Here is a 12,683-nt window from a genome sequence, read left to right as displayed (position 1 = left end):
ACTGGAAAAAAATAAAATGTCTGAAAGTCAATAAGCCAAACAAGTCATATCCACAGCAAGATGTAGAACAGGATCACTGCTCCAATTAATATTTTACATTGTTGTGTGCATTTTGGACAGTCATTAATCCTCTTCTTCACAATGGGCATCACAATTGGCTTTACTTCTGGCTCATCTGTTCCCGGAAAAATAGATGTATGTTCATAGGATGTGGAGGCTGCTTGGAATATTGTCAACATCTTGTGTTCTTTTATTTTTAGCTGCTTGTCAGTTTGTACAGGATAGAGAGTCTCCTTCCTCAGGAACAGGGGCGTAAAACCTGTTGAGATGGCTTAAGGTTTTCGACTGACACTTGACAAATACCTTTCTTAGGAGGCAGGGCTGGTAGGACTGTTGTTCTTGAGCCAATATATTTCAGAACCTTATCAGGAGGTCTGCAGCACGGTCCAAGTACTTCTTTATCATTGAACGTCTCTCAGACGTAGTCCCAGTTTTCAAGGTAGTCTGTGACTTGTCTTTGTCTTGATGCTGTGGAAAAGATTCTTCACCATGGATGGAGTCTCTCAGGAGATTAATGAGAAGCAGATGGTCTGGCCTGGTGAGAAAACTACAATGATTGTGTAAGTCAGGCATATCAATAGTAGCCCAAATAGCAACTCATATCGTGTTTTACCCTAACATTGAAAAATGTGAGGTGGGTTATTTATGATATGCTGCACTATAGATGCATGATTGACCCAATTACCACCCGAAGAAAGGATGCATTTGTCCAGGTCTTGCTTTACTATCCCATTGGCTCTCTGAATATTTCCATTAGCCTGTGAGCAAAACAGGTTTAGAGAAGTGCAGAGTACAACCCCAGCTTGACAGGGCCTCTCTTAAAGCTTAGCCTGAAATGGATGGCCCATTGTCAGCTTGGAGTAATCGATGCTGTCATAGTTACTAAGGACAGCAAACCATTTGTGACTACCTTACAAGCAGCTTTCGTCTGAAGAATTAGCCAAGTGAATCTTGTGCACTAGTCTACCATAACTAACAAATATTTGTACTTATTGAAAGGTGTCATTGGACCTGTGTGGTCCATATGCATGCATTGAAAAGGCACGGTTGGCCTGGTTAGTGTGCTTACTCGTCATATACGGGAATTGTCTACTGTTGTTTGCAAATATATGGAAACATTTCTTATGTACTGTTGTACTTCTTTATTGAGCCCTGGCCACCAATATCTATCCTGCAAGAGTTGTCTTGTAGCTGCAACCTCAAAGTGGGTTATGGCTACACTTGCATGTGCTGAAGATATTCATTTGAATGTTTACTGCTTGTTCGATAGTACCCTGACAACAAGGCCTCCTTTTGACGTAGGTATAGTGACTATCACTGTGTTGTCTTTTACAGTGTAGTTATAAGTAGTGGGGAACCCTGGTGGGTTAGGGCTGTTGGCATCCAAAAATAAATGTATGTCCTCATCTATGTATGTAGCTGAGCATGTTAATACTACCACTTTCTGTACAGTCAATTGTCTTGCAGCCTGATGCGCAAATGTATTGCCTGTACTGTGCACAGAATCATTTCTGTGTGCTTTTGGAGCTTAATCCAGATGAGCGCTCTAGATTGTCTGATGTCCCATATTTTTTTGCAAATTTCGTTTTGACAGTATTGGCTTGTCTTTAGAATATCTCTGAAAGAGTTAGTTTGCCACCCTTGAAGGTCAAAATGATAACCTCGTACTACATAGTCTGTATCAGACCCCATCAGAGTGGGCATATGTGGATCAATGTGTTTCAGTGCCAGCAGGAGGCCTTGTAACTCACCAACCTGAGCTGATGTATCCCTAAATGTTTTGTTTCGGTGTATCCTGGTGTTCAAACTCATATTTATGGTTAAATCACCCTTTTACAGCAGCACAGCCAGCACAATACTTAGAGCGTGTCACAACTGTTGGAACAGGACTTCCATCACAGTACAGTACCTTTACAAATATGCGATGGCTGATAGTGTGTCTTTGAAGGTGTGCTTATACAGTTACTGGTGGAATTTTACTTGCTCCAGAACCTCTAAACGCAGCACTGCGAGTGCTGCTCTTGCTGCTTAATTAGCTCCTTAGAGGGGGTGGAGCTGAATACAATAATGTGACGGATCACGTGATTTTAAGGAAGCTGAAATTGCCGGCCCATCCGCTCTTGCGCAGCTGATACTGTTTCTTTGAAGGTGTGCTGATACAGTTACTGGTGGAATTTTACTTGCTCCAGAACTTCTAAACGTAGCACTGCGAGCGCTACTCTTGCTGCTTAATTCGCTCCCTGGAGGGGGCGGAGCTGAATACAATCACGTGACGGATCACATGATTTTAAGGAAGTAGAAATTTCCGGCCCATCCGCCCTTGCAGCGTTAAGCCCTGGAGGCAGTAAGGGCTGGAGCCACTGTTCAGCTGTTCGGCTGTGACCTTTGTCTTCATTACTCGGGTCACTTAACAGACGTGGGCGTACAGCATTAGTTGCCTGTGTACCCCTGTACACTCCATCCAACTAAGGTTAGTCTGTGGGGCCTTAGTGGTGGAGTAGGATTATTGTACTTCGACAGCAGTGCAACCTTCCTCTGAGTACCCCAGCAGCCGCCTTTCACGGTGTGGTCCTACACAGAGATATAGCCAAGGAGTCTCCTGGTTTCTCAACGTTTATTGTTTCTCCAGGACAGGGGAGGGCAGAGACGGACTCTGGCGGCCCCTAAGCTACCGGTTGTTCCCTGGGCCTGTGAGACTTTGGCATTGGAGTGACACTAAAACGCAATTTTTTTTTGCCTGTGTGGCGCACAGTGTACTTTATTCTTGTTTAGCTCAACGGTGTTTAGGGTGTGAAGACACTGTTTGCACCACTTGAGACGGGTGGTTGTTTTATGCTAGTATTTTTTACATTGAACTTATTTTACTGAGCACTTTTAGGCTCGGTGGAATGTGGGGTGTGTCCGTTGGCTTCACCCTTTGACCCACAGCCTATTGGGAGTGTTGGTATCTACATAATTTCAATGAGATTTGGCTTGCGCAGTGGGGCTTGTCTGCTGACGCCGGCCCAGGAGTATATGGAGGCACCAAGCGAAGTAAGACAACCCCAGTGGGTTGACCACCCAACAGTCTCATTGAATATGAGAAGCCCACCTATACTGGTGAATGTATCCCTTTTACCTAAAATATGTTATTTATTTTATTTATTTGCATTTGCATCGCGCAACTTGCAGCCCAGGGGCATCGAGGTGCTGTTACAACAATATGTAAGAGGTTTGACATACAAGTTGAGGCGCCCTTAGGCTTCTTGGTTACTTGCAGAATTACATGACAAATTACATAGCATACAGAATGAGAGAGTAAAAGTATGTTGGTACTACTTCAGACGGGTGGAGCCGGTTTACAACTTTTCAGTTAAAGAGCTTAGTTTTGATGGCTTTCCGGAAAACTTGGTGGGATTCGATCTGTCTTAGGTGTGGAGGGAGTGCGTTCCAGTGAGTAGCGGCCAGTGTGGGAAAGCTGGAGCCGCCTGCTCGGGCTTTCCGGATTTTAGGGGTGAGGATCGTGTTGGAATAGCCTTCTCTGAGAGGTCTTGAGGCAGTATGCCTCGTGATTCTCTGGGATAGGTATGGGGGTGCGAGCTCATGGAGGCATTTGAGGGTGATGGCAAGAGATTTAAAGACAATTCTCTCTTTAACTGGAAGCCAGTGAACCTGTCTTCTCACTTCAGAAGAAATGTAGTCTCTTCTGGATGTTCCTGTGGCTGCCCTGAGTGCGTTATTTTGCACCAGATGGAGTTTGTTTAGGTTTTTTGGGATGTTCCTATGAGGAGAGCATTGCAATAATCAAGCCTAGAGCCGATTATAGCTCTGGCAATAGTAAGGCAGTTCTCTCGGGATAAGAAAGGTCTAGCTGCGTTTAGCACTTTGGTGTAATATACGCAGATGATGAGGCAATGGCATTAACCTGCCTGTCCATAGTCAGGTCGGCATCCAAGTAGACTCCAAGGGTCTTGACATTGTTAGAGACTTTGATAGGAATGTTGTCAATGGTGAAGGATGAGTACTGCTGATCGAGGTTGCCCAAGGTGGTGGGAGACCCTATGAGCAGGAGCTCAGTTTTTTCACTGTTAAGACAGAGCCAATTGTCTGCCATCCAGGATTGGATGGTGGAGTAAATGGAGGTAAATGGAGGTGAATGTGTTAAGATCTGCATCATAGTCCCCTGTGAGTAGGATAAGCACCTGCGTATCATCAGCATAGTTCGTGTATGAGATGTGCATGGAGTGAAGGATGCTGAGCAAGGGTCTTGTAAAGAGGTTGTAGAGGGTAGGCGCAATGCACAATCCCTGTGGTACGCCACATTTGATGTGGCTAGTGGTGGCAGAGTCAGAGAAAACTTTCATGAGTCTCTGCTGGAGAAAGGAGGTAATCCATTCACATGCCTTTGGGGAGAAGTTGGCCTCAGTAGCTAGATGGCGACACAGACTGTTGTGATCAACCAAGTCAAAGGCTGCTGACAGGTCAAGGAGCAGGAGGAGCGTAGGTTTGCCTGTGTCTCTGATATCATCCATTTGGTTCTTTAGGTCTAAGAGGGCCGTCTCAGTGCCGTGTCGTGGGCGGAAGCCAGATTGCCGCAGGCCAAGAAGACGATTTTTTTCCAAAAATTCTTGGACTTGCAGGTAGGCACCTTTGTCAAGAATTTTATGTAAAAATGGGACAGTAGTAATGGGCCTATAGTTCCCTGGAACCGTTGGGTCAAGGGAAGGTTTCTTGAGTGGTGGGCGAACCCATGCTTCCTTAAGACCAGATGGAACGTGTCCAGACTGGAAGGATGCATTAATGAATGCAGTAAGAAATGGTGCTAGGATTTGGGCTGAATCTTTGACGAGTTGGGCAGGACAGGCGTCTCCTTTGCAGTTTGAGGGTTTGATGGATTTGAGCAAGGTGATCACTTCAAGCTCGGTCATATCTCTAAAGTGGAAGGTGGAGGGTGGGGAGGATATAGTCATGGGTGGTTTAGGCGTAACCTTGTGTAGGTTAGTTATGAGGTTATTCAGAGCTTTCTGGTGGCTGTGAATTTTGGTTTGGAGTAAGTTAAGTTTGTCAAGCATGGCTGACTGAATGCTGTTGCACCAATTCTCATCTTTAAGGAGAGAGGGAGGTGGCGCAGAGGGCTTTTCTAGTTCCCTGAAGATAGTGAATAATTGTTTGGAGCCAGATTTGGCGTCATTGATCCTAGAGTTGAAAGATGAGGATTTGGCTATGGTGATGTTGGCTTTGTAGGCAATGGAAATGGCTTTGAAGGCATTCCTTGTGGCTTCTGAGGGATTTGCTTTCCAGGCGGAGAGTGCAGCCCTCGTCCGTGAGCGTTGGTCAAGCAGATCTTTGGAGAACCAAGTATTAGAATGTTTAATTTTCTTGCCTTTTTTTAGGGAAAGTGGAGCTATGGCGTCGACTGCTTGGGTGACGATTTCTTTGAAAGTGTTGACTAGGGTTTCTGGGTCTTTGGAGAAGGGGGCTTGAAGGCCTGGCACCTGTAAGAAGGGTGCTAGGTTTTGGGCCGTGAGTAGGCGTGAGCTCCTTGGAAGTGCTGCAGGGAAGGGGGTGATAGGTCCAGGTTGTCCTTTTGTTGTATCAATGTTGAATTGAAGATAGTGGTGATCAGACCAGGGGATGGGGCTAATAGCGACGATTTGGATGGAGCAGTTGTGTTGGTTGATCCAGCCAAGGGTGGTGTCCTTTGATGTGGGTAGGGTCGGTGATAGATTGTGTGAAGCCCAGGGTAGTGAGGGCCTTCTTGAGGGATCTGGCGTGGGAGTCCTTAGGGTCGTCGAGCCCTAGGTTTAGGTCGCCCAGTAGGATGACTTGTGAAGTCTTTTTAATGTTGTTGGACAGTGAGTGGATTAGGGCGTCCTGGAAGTCAAAGATGGGACCAGGAGGTCTGTAGACAATATGTATGTTGATAGTGCAATTGTGGGAGAAATTAATTTTTAGTGGGAGGTAGTCAGAGTTGTGGACCAGTTTCCCTTCCACTTCTCTAATGGATAGACTTTCCCGGGCAATGAGGGCTACACTCCCGCCTCTTTGTAGGGCCCTATCTTTTCTGAAGATGGTGTACCCTTTTGGAATGGCGAGGGATAGTGCTGGGCCTGAGCTCTCAGTAAGCCAGGTTTCAGTGATTATTAAGAGATTGAGGTTGTCATTAATGATGAGGTCATTAATGTCTAATGAATGGGCAGGTAATGAACGAGCGTTAACTAGGGCACACCTGAGGGTCCTATTGGTCTTTGAGAGTGTGATAGCATCATGCAGAGGGGCAGCGGAAGGCTTGGGCATGGTAAGCATTGCAGCATCAGTAGTGGGCAACACAGTAGTACAGACAGGGGCCACGGAGGGCTTAGGCATGGTAAACATTTCAGCATCAGTAGTGGGCAACACAGTAGTACACACAGGGGCCACGGAGGGCTTAGGCATGGTAAACATTGCAGCATCAGTAGTGGGCAACACAGTAGTACACACAGGGGCCACGGAGGGCTTAGGCATGGTAAACATTGCAGCATCAGTAGTGGGCAACACAGTAGTACACACAGGGGTGACGGAGGGCTTAGGCATGGTAAACATTGCAGCATCAGCAGGGGCAACACAGTAGTACACACAGGGGCAACGGAGGGCTTAGGCATGGTAGGCATTGGGCGTAGTATGACTTGCATTCTGAGTAATGTGCATACGGGCCACAGGGGGCTCAAGTGCTAGGTGCGTGGAGATCCCAATGTTTTTGTTCCTTGAGTTCACTGGAGCTTGGGCCTCAAGGTGAAGCGGTGTCAGAAGCCAGGTCTCACTGCAATATTGAGTGATAAGTGGGCGTGCTGAGGATGGGGCGCATCTATACCCTAGCCTTAGGTTACGTTGGGTCAGGCTGGGAACGAGGTAGGAGTGTAAAAGAAAGCAGGCGATCGAACGCAGCCATGCATTTCTGTGGCAGACAATGAGGGGCACTGGTTTCCCTGGTTGGGGGCGCATATCTGTAACAGTAGCTTTAGGAGACTTACCTTCAGACAGAGTGCTTTGCAGCGCCTCCCACGCCATCAAGCAGCAGAGAGCTGCAGAGAGGGAGAAAGGCCTTTTCCAATGGACTTCTCCTTGCGGCTTCGCCTGCCGGTCTCCTCCTCCTCCATATAAGCCAGGAGGGGAGGAGCTGGCAGGGTGCAGGGGCTAATGGCAGCAGTCCGAGGCTGCTGTAGATTTTGCGGGCAGCTTCCCGCTCTCAAGGTTGTTGTGGCGGGTTGCCATAGCAACTTCAGGCATCGATGTCGATTGGGGTTACATTTGCTGCTGATGGAGAGGTAAACCCATTCGTAACACAAGAAACAGCTATTAAACCCGTGCCAGGAAACCCACCTCTTCCTCTTGACCCAGCGGTGACAATATGTAATAGGATGAAGGAGGTAGAGGCTAGGGTGCAAAGCTTTTCAAACCAGACTAAAACACTGCAAGATCATAAGAAGGGGAGCAAGGGGGCACCTATTCATTTATTTGCACCCCGGGCGTCCAACCTCATTCTATCCTCAAGGCCAATTTCAGGTCAAAAGATCATGGACCATTACTTTGGCAAATCTGCCACAACAATTACAGAAATTAAATCTCTTCCAACACTAAAGGAGACAGCAATGCTTGACCATTCGGTGATGGCATCTAACCCAATTTTGGGGGGCTAAAAGACCTGACTGATATTAGCATCATCGAATTGGCTGACCAAGCAGAAGGCGATTTGGAGGCTTTAAACATTGATCCCTCTAAACTCCAGCCTCCAAATCCATGCGATGATCCTACGTTTGACTCTCCAACTCCCCTAGTTGATGTAATAAATGAAGACTCTTCTCGCCCCTACCAAGAAGAGCGACAATCATCCTTCCAAACAGGAGATGTTGCAGGTGCTTATGAAGGTTCCTCTGAGTTACATCATACCTTGAGGGAGAAGGATGAGCGCATTCGCTGGTCTCACCCTACTGTGTGAGCTTTAAATATGGTGTTAAGCTCTTTCGTGGCCCTCTATGATAACATCTGGGCAGAGTTGTAATCTACTAATATCATCCTGGCTGATGTCACTATAAAACTTGAAGAGCTTGGGTCTGAGGTTCGATTTGCTAACCGGAAGAATAGGGAGGAATTGGCACCTGGGGATAGGCAGCAGCTGAGGGCAAATGTTGATAATGGTCCGGGATCGGTTATCGAAACTTCTGACGATCTGGGATCAAATGATCAAATTGATAACCAAGTACGTGTTATTTCTGGTACTGATGCTAGTATTATTGACATCACTAATGACCAACCCATTGCAGTGGAGAATGTAAAAGTGGTTTTGGAAGGTGAAGGAGGTTCACTGAAAGTGCAACCCAGCGTCCAGGCTCCAGAAAAATCTATAATAGCACCAAAGGGCAAAGCGTCGCAGCGGAGAGTGGGGGCCAGGAAAAATAGAATTTTATCTCTAATAATTGCCCACTGCACACTGTTTCGCGCTAGATTGTCTCCTGTTCCAATTTCTGAACCTGCGTTAAATGCCCAAATAATACCAGAGCATGTACCAATTTTATCTGATGGACAGGAGGGTGTACGGATCCCTTCCTTTTCAACTAATGAGCCACTTGTAAAAAATGTGGAGTTTTCAGAGGGCAGTGGGAACCTCGACATGAGCCTTGGCCTGAAACCAAAAGGCTTTCCCACTATTCCATTCTCTTTTCCCTATCCTTTTGGGATGGGGGTGAACAGGGAGGGGGTTCTCACCGATGTGGCCCTTTTTCCAACCAATTTCAGTTTATGTGGGGCACATTGGAGGGAGCAAGTACCTCAATGCAACTGCTAGGGAATAGTGTGGTAGGAAAAAGTATACCTAGCTGTATAACGATTAATCCTCTGGTAAATCAAATGAGGCAATTAACAAGGGCCCGAGTTGTAAATAATTCACTCCTCCCCAAGTTGGCCAAAGAGGGCACCTCTAACTCACAATTGTTAACCCCATGTTCCAATCATATTTTGACTCTGGATAAGGTGGTGGCAGGCTCTGGATTGGGAAAATCTACATTCCTTAAGGAGGTGGTTGACTTACCCCACAACTCCAACTACCCCAGAGTTTCTGCGGGGATGATGGATTTATTGCAGCGTCTCCACTACCCCTCAAGCACTGGTGTGAGAGAATTCACGAAAGCACCTGTTAGAAGTGGTGACTCTCGGGAGGGCCCTATAAATGCCCCATTAAATACTAATTGTTATTCTGATGCCCTCAAAGGGAAATTTGCAACACATACCGAGAAGGGTGGGGGCCGTAAAATTCACCAAGTTAAGATCCACTGCACCTTGGGCTCAGATTATCAGATCTGTATGAATCGGCCGAACATTCTAGCCGTTTTTGTGGCTATCCCAAGTTTGGCTATGGTGTCATTGACAGAAATTGGGAGGGTTTCCTTCCCAGTTAGAGAGGATATGAGTACAAGTACCATGTCTCTATCCTCTCCGCTGGTAAGAGAACTTATTTTTACACAAAGAGAAGAATTGGCAGAATTGGGCTTTGTAATCTCTCAGATATACAAACTGAGTCTGGGACCCCATCAGAAGGGTGTGGCTCAACCCCCGTGCAAACTTACCTAAGGCCACTGTCATCCCTGATAAATTGGTCCAGCGTGGAGTGTCGATTGACATGGATTGGGCATCTATCATCTCCACCTTATGGCAGGACCTTTTTGGGTGATCATTGGAAGATTATTCTATTATGTTTGAAATCTTGGAACACCCGAGGCAATGCCCATCTTTTTTCTAACACGGAATGCATGGAAATATTGAGAACGGCAAATTGTATTTGCCTACAGGAGACATGGTTAATTTCAGCACCGACTCTGGATGGATACAGAGTTTTCATCCAGCCTGCGAGGGATGGGACGGGAGGGGAGACCCGCAGGTGGCCTCCTGACTGCGGTAGATGTTTCCTTGGGTCTTAATGGGGAGGCAATTCCAGGCCTACCTTTTGGTGCAATGGGGGTTGATTGCAGGTTAGAGGACGGATCGATTAATCTCCTATTGCTCAATATGTATTGGCATAGGGGCATTGAACGTGCTGATCCTTTTGTAGACAGGATCTGTAGGGAGGTGTATGAGTGGATGGTAACCAATCCAGATGGTAGGGTGGCTGTCAAGGGTGATTTGAATGCGGATTGTGCTCCCTCCAATAAATTATGGGAATTCGAAGAGAATTGTGGGGGTAACTCAGAGAAGCAATTTGTTGGACAGAAGTGGAGTATAGGTCTTGGTGGTAGGGGGTTGTTCCCCTTGGCAGGGAACATTAGTGAACCACAGAACACCTGTGAGTGGCATACTTGGCACGGAGGGGGTAGCCCATCCTTGATTGATTATATTTTTGTAGATACTTTCCTAATTAACTCTTGTCTGTTATTTCAAATTTTTAAGAACAATTGGAGTGACCATTGTATTCTTATGGCACAATTCAATTGGGTTCTGAACATCAGGAAAAGTGGGCAAATATTACAACTAACCGCTAAGGTAGGGCGCAATGTTGTTAGATGGACTGTATAGAACATTCGTTGTTTGAACTCTAACATATAACATGCATTGAACTGCTCAACCTATGACTGGAAACTCCAGAATTTTAATGCAATTGATTTCCAATCATTTGTGGGTCATATGATTGATAAGATCGCCACAAGGAAGAGAGCTACTAGTTTGGGCCAAGTTAGGCATGCCCACTGTTACAACGCCAATGTGGCATCTTCAAAAAAGATCTCATAGAGATCAGTGAAACAGATATAGAACACAATTCAGGATGAAGTTACCCATAGGCAGCTAGTTGGGAAGCTCAAGCAATCTTACAAAAATTACTGTAAATTAGTTAAATATGCAATGTTACAAATCGATGTCGAAAAAATGCTTGGGATCCTAATAGCAGCCGATGTAAGTGCATCATGGTATTTGGGGAACGGACAGGACCCAAACTATTCCATCTGTCAGTCTAACTCAATCTCAGAAAAAAGACTGGATTGAGTTCCTGGGTGACAAATTTGAGAAGGCCTCAGTAGGTCCCCCCTTGATCTTGGATTTAACCAGAGAGGACAAGTGGAATCCCCAAGTTGACCTCGAAACCATCTTAAAATTGATCTCAAGATGTAAGCGATCAAGGGCCCCTGGACCAAATGGCCTCACAAACAATACATTTAAGGACAACTCAAACTTATGGGCTCAGCTCGTGTGCCTGGAGTTCAGTGATATACTGTCTTCAGGAGTGTGCCCTAGATCTTGGAATACAGCCCATGTTGTCCCGCTCTTCAAGTGTGGTAGCAGGACCGACCCGGCGAATTACTGCCCAATTTCCCTAATTGATGCAGATTGTAAGATCTTCTCACCTTTCCTGCTATCTCACTTGGAGGAGTGGGCACACAGGTGCCACCCTCTGGACAAATTCCAGACGGGCTTTAGAAGAGGTCACTCGACCAATATTAATGGGCTTGCCCTGAAGTGCGTGTAAGAGGCGGCATGGTTGTCATCAGGGGGTTGCACGTATATGGCCTCGATCAACCTGACAGCTGCATTCGATCGGGTTGATAGAGGCAGACTGTGGCAAAAACTAGCCAGTTGGGGCCTTCCCATGGAGCTTTTGAGGCTTATCAGTGGGGTTTATGAAAATTGTGGGGTACGGGTTCGCTTGAGTCAAGGAGGTGATCTGTCGAGGAGAATTAGATAATTTCAGGGGGTTAGAGAGGGATGCACGTTGGCTCCCTGGCTATTCAACCAATAATTTTTACGATGGAGCCATTTCACTAATTAAAGAAGGACTCCTAGCCCCTAAGAACGGCAAGGATAAAATAATTTGGCTCGCTTATGCCAATGACCTACTGATTTTCGATAACACTTGGTGGGGTTACAACGGTCTCTCAATATTTTTGAAGCATATGCTAAAACCAATGGGTTAACAATTAATCCTTTAAAAACCCAGATTCAGGAAAGTGAGGGTAAAAACTTCTGGCTATGTCGGCAAATTGGGCGAGATTGCCCTGAAATTGGCCAAGACAGTGCGATACTTGGGGTTCAATTTTTCAGCATACCCAGGCTCTAAGCTATTATTTGAGTCAATTTTACATAAGGTGAATCTGCTCGAAGCACAGGTGGTCAGGATTGACTGAAAGTTTGGTAGGTTTTCTCTGAAACCTGCTTTGATTTTTTATGAGAGTAAAATAGTGGCTAAACTAATTTATGGCCTGGAATTGCTACCAGAGAAATTGAGTGTAATTTTGAATCGCATAGAAGGCCGTATTTGGAGAAGATTGCTGGGTGTATCAAATGCGATACTTATCTCCGCAATCAGGTTCGAATTGGGTATTGTTTCAATGTGGGCACGGATTCAGTGGGCCTGCGTATCTCTGTACTCCAAAATTGAAACTGGAGGGCCGAATATACTGTACCATTTGATGGGTGAAAATTTGGATTTCTCGTATACACTGATTTCTCTAAGGGATAGGTCGGAGGCGATCCTTGAGGAGATTGGAATGTCTATAGAAAGCCTGATCTCTAACCCTATGCCTGTAAAATGTGCCCTATTTGATCTTGATTGGTGTCAAACGGTTGATAAATTTCATTCCTATCCCTCCCTATACCATTTGAATCATGAACATAGAGCGAGAGGC

This window comes from Ambystoma mexicanum, chromosome 4q (assembly GCF_040938575.1).
Source record: "Ambystoma mexicanum isolate Mex_15411 chromosome 4q, UKY_AmexF1_1, whole genome shotgun sequence".
Taxonomy (NCBI): Eukaryota; Metazoa; Chordata; class Amphibia; order Caudata; family Ambystomatidae; genus Ambystoma; species Ambystoma mexicanum.
The sequence above is the reverse complement of the archived record's forward strand: the minus strand, read 5'-3'. Positions refer to the sequence as shown.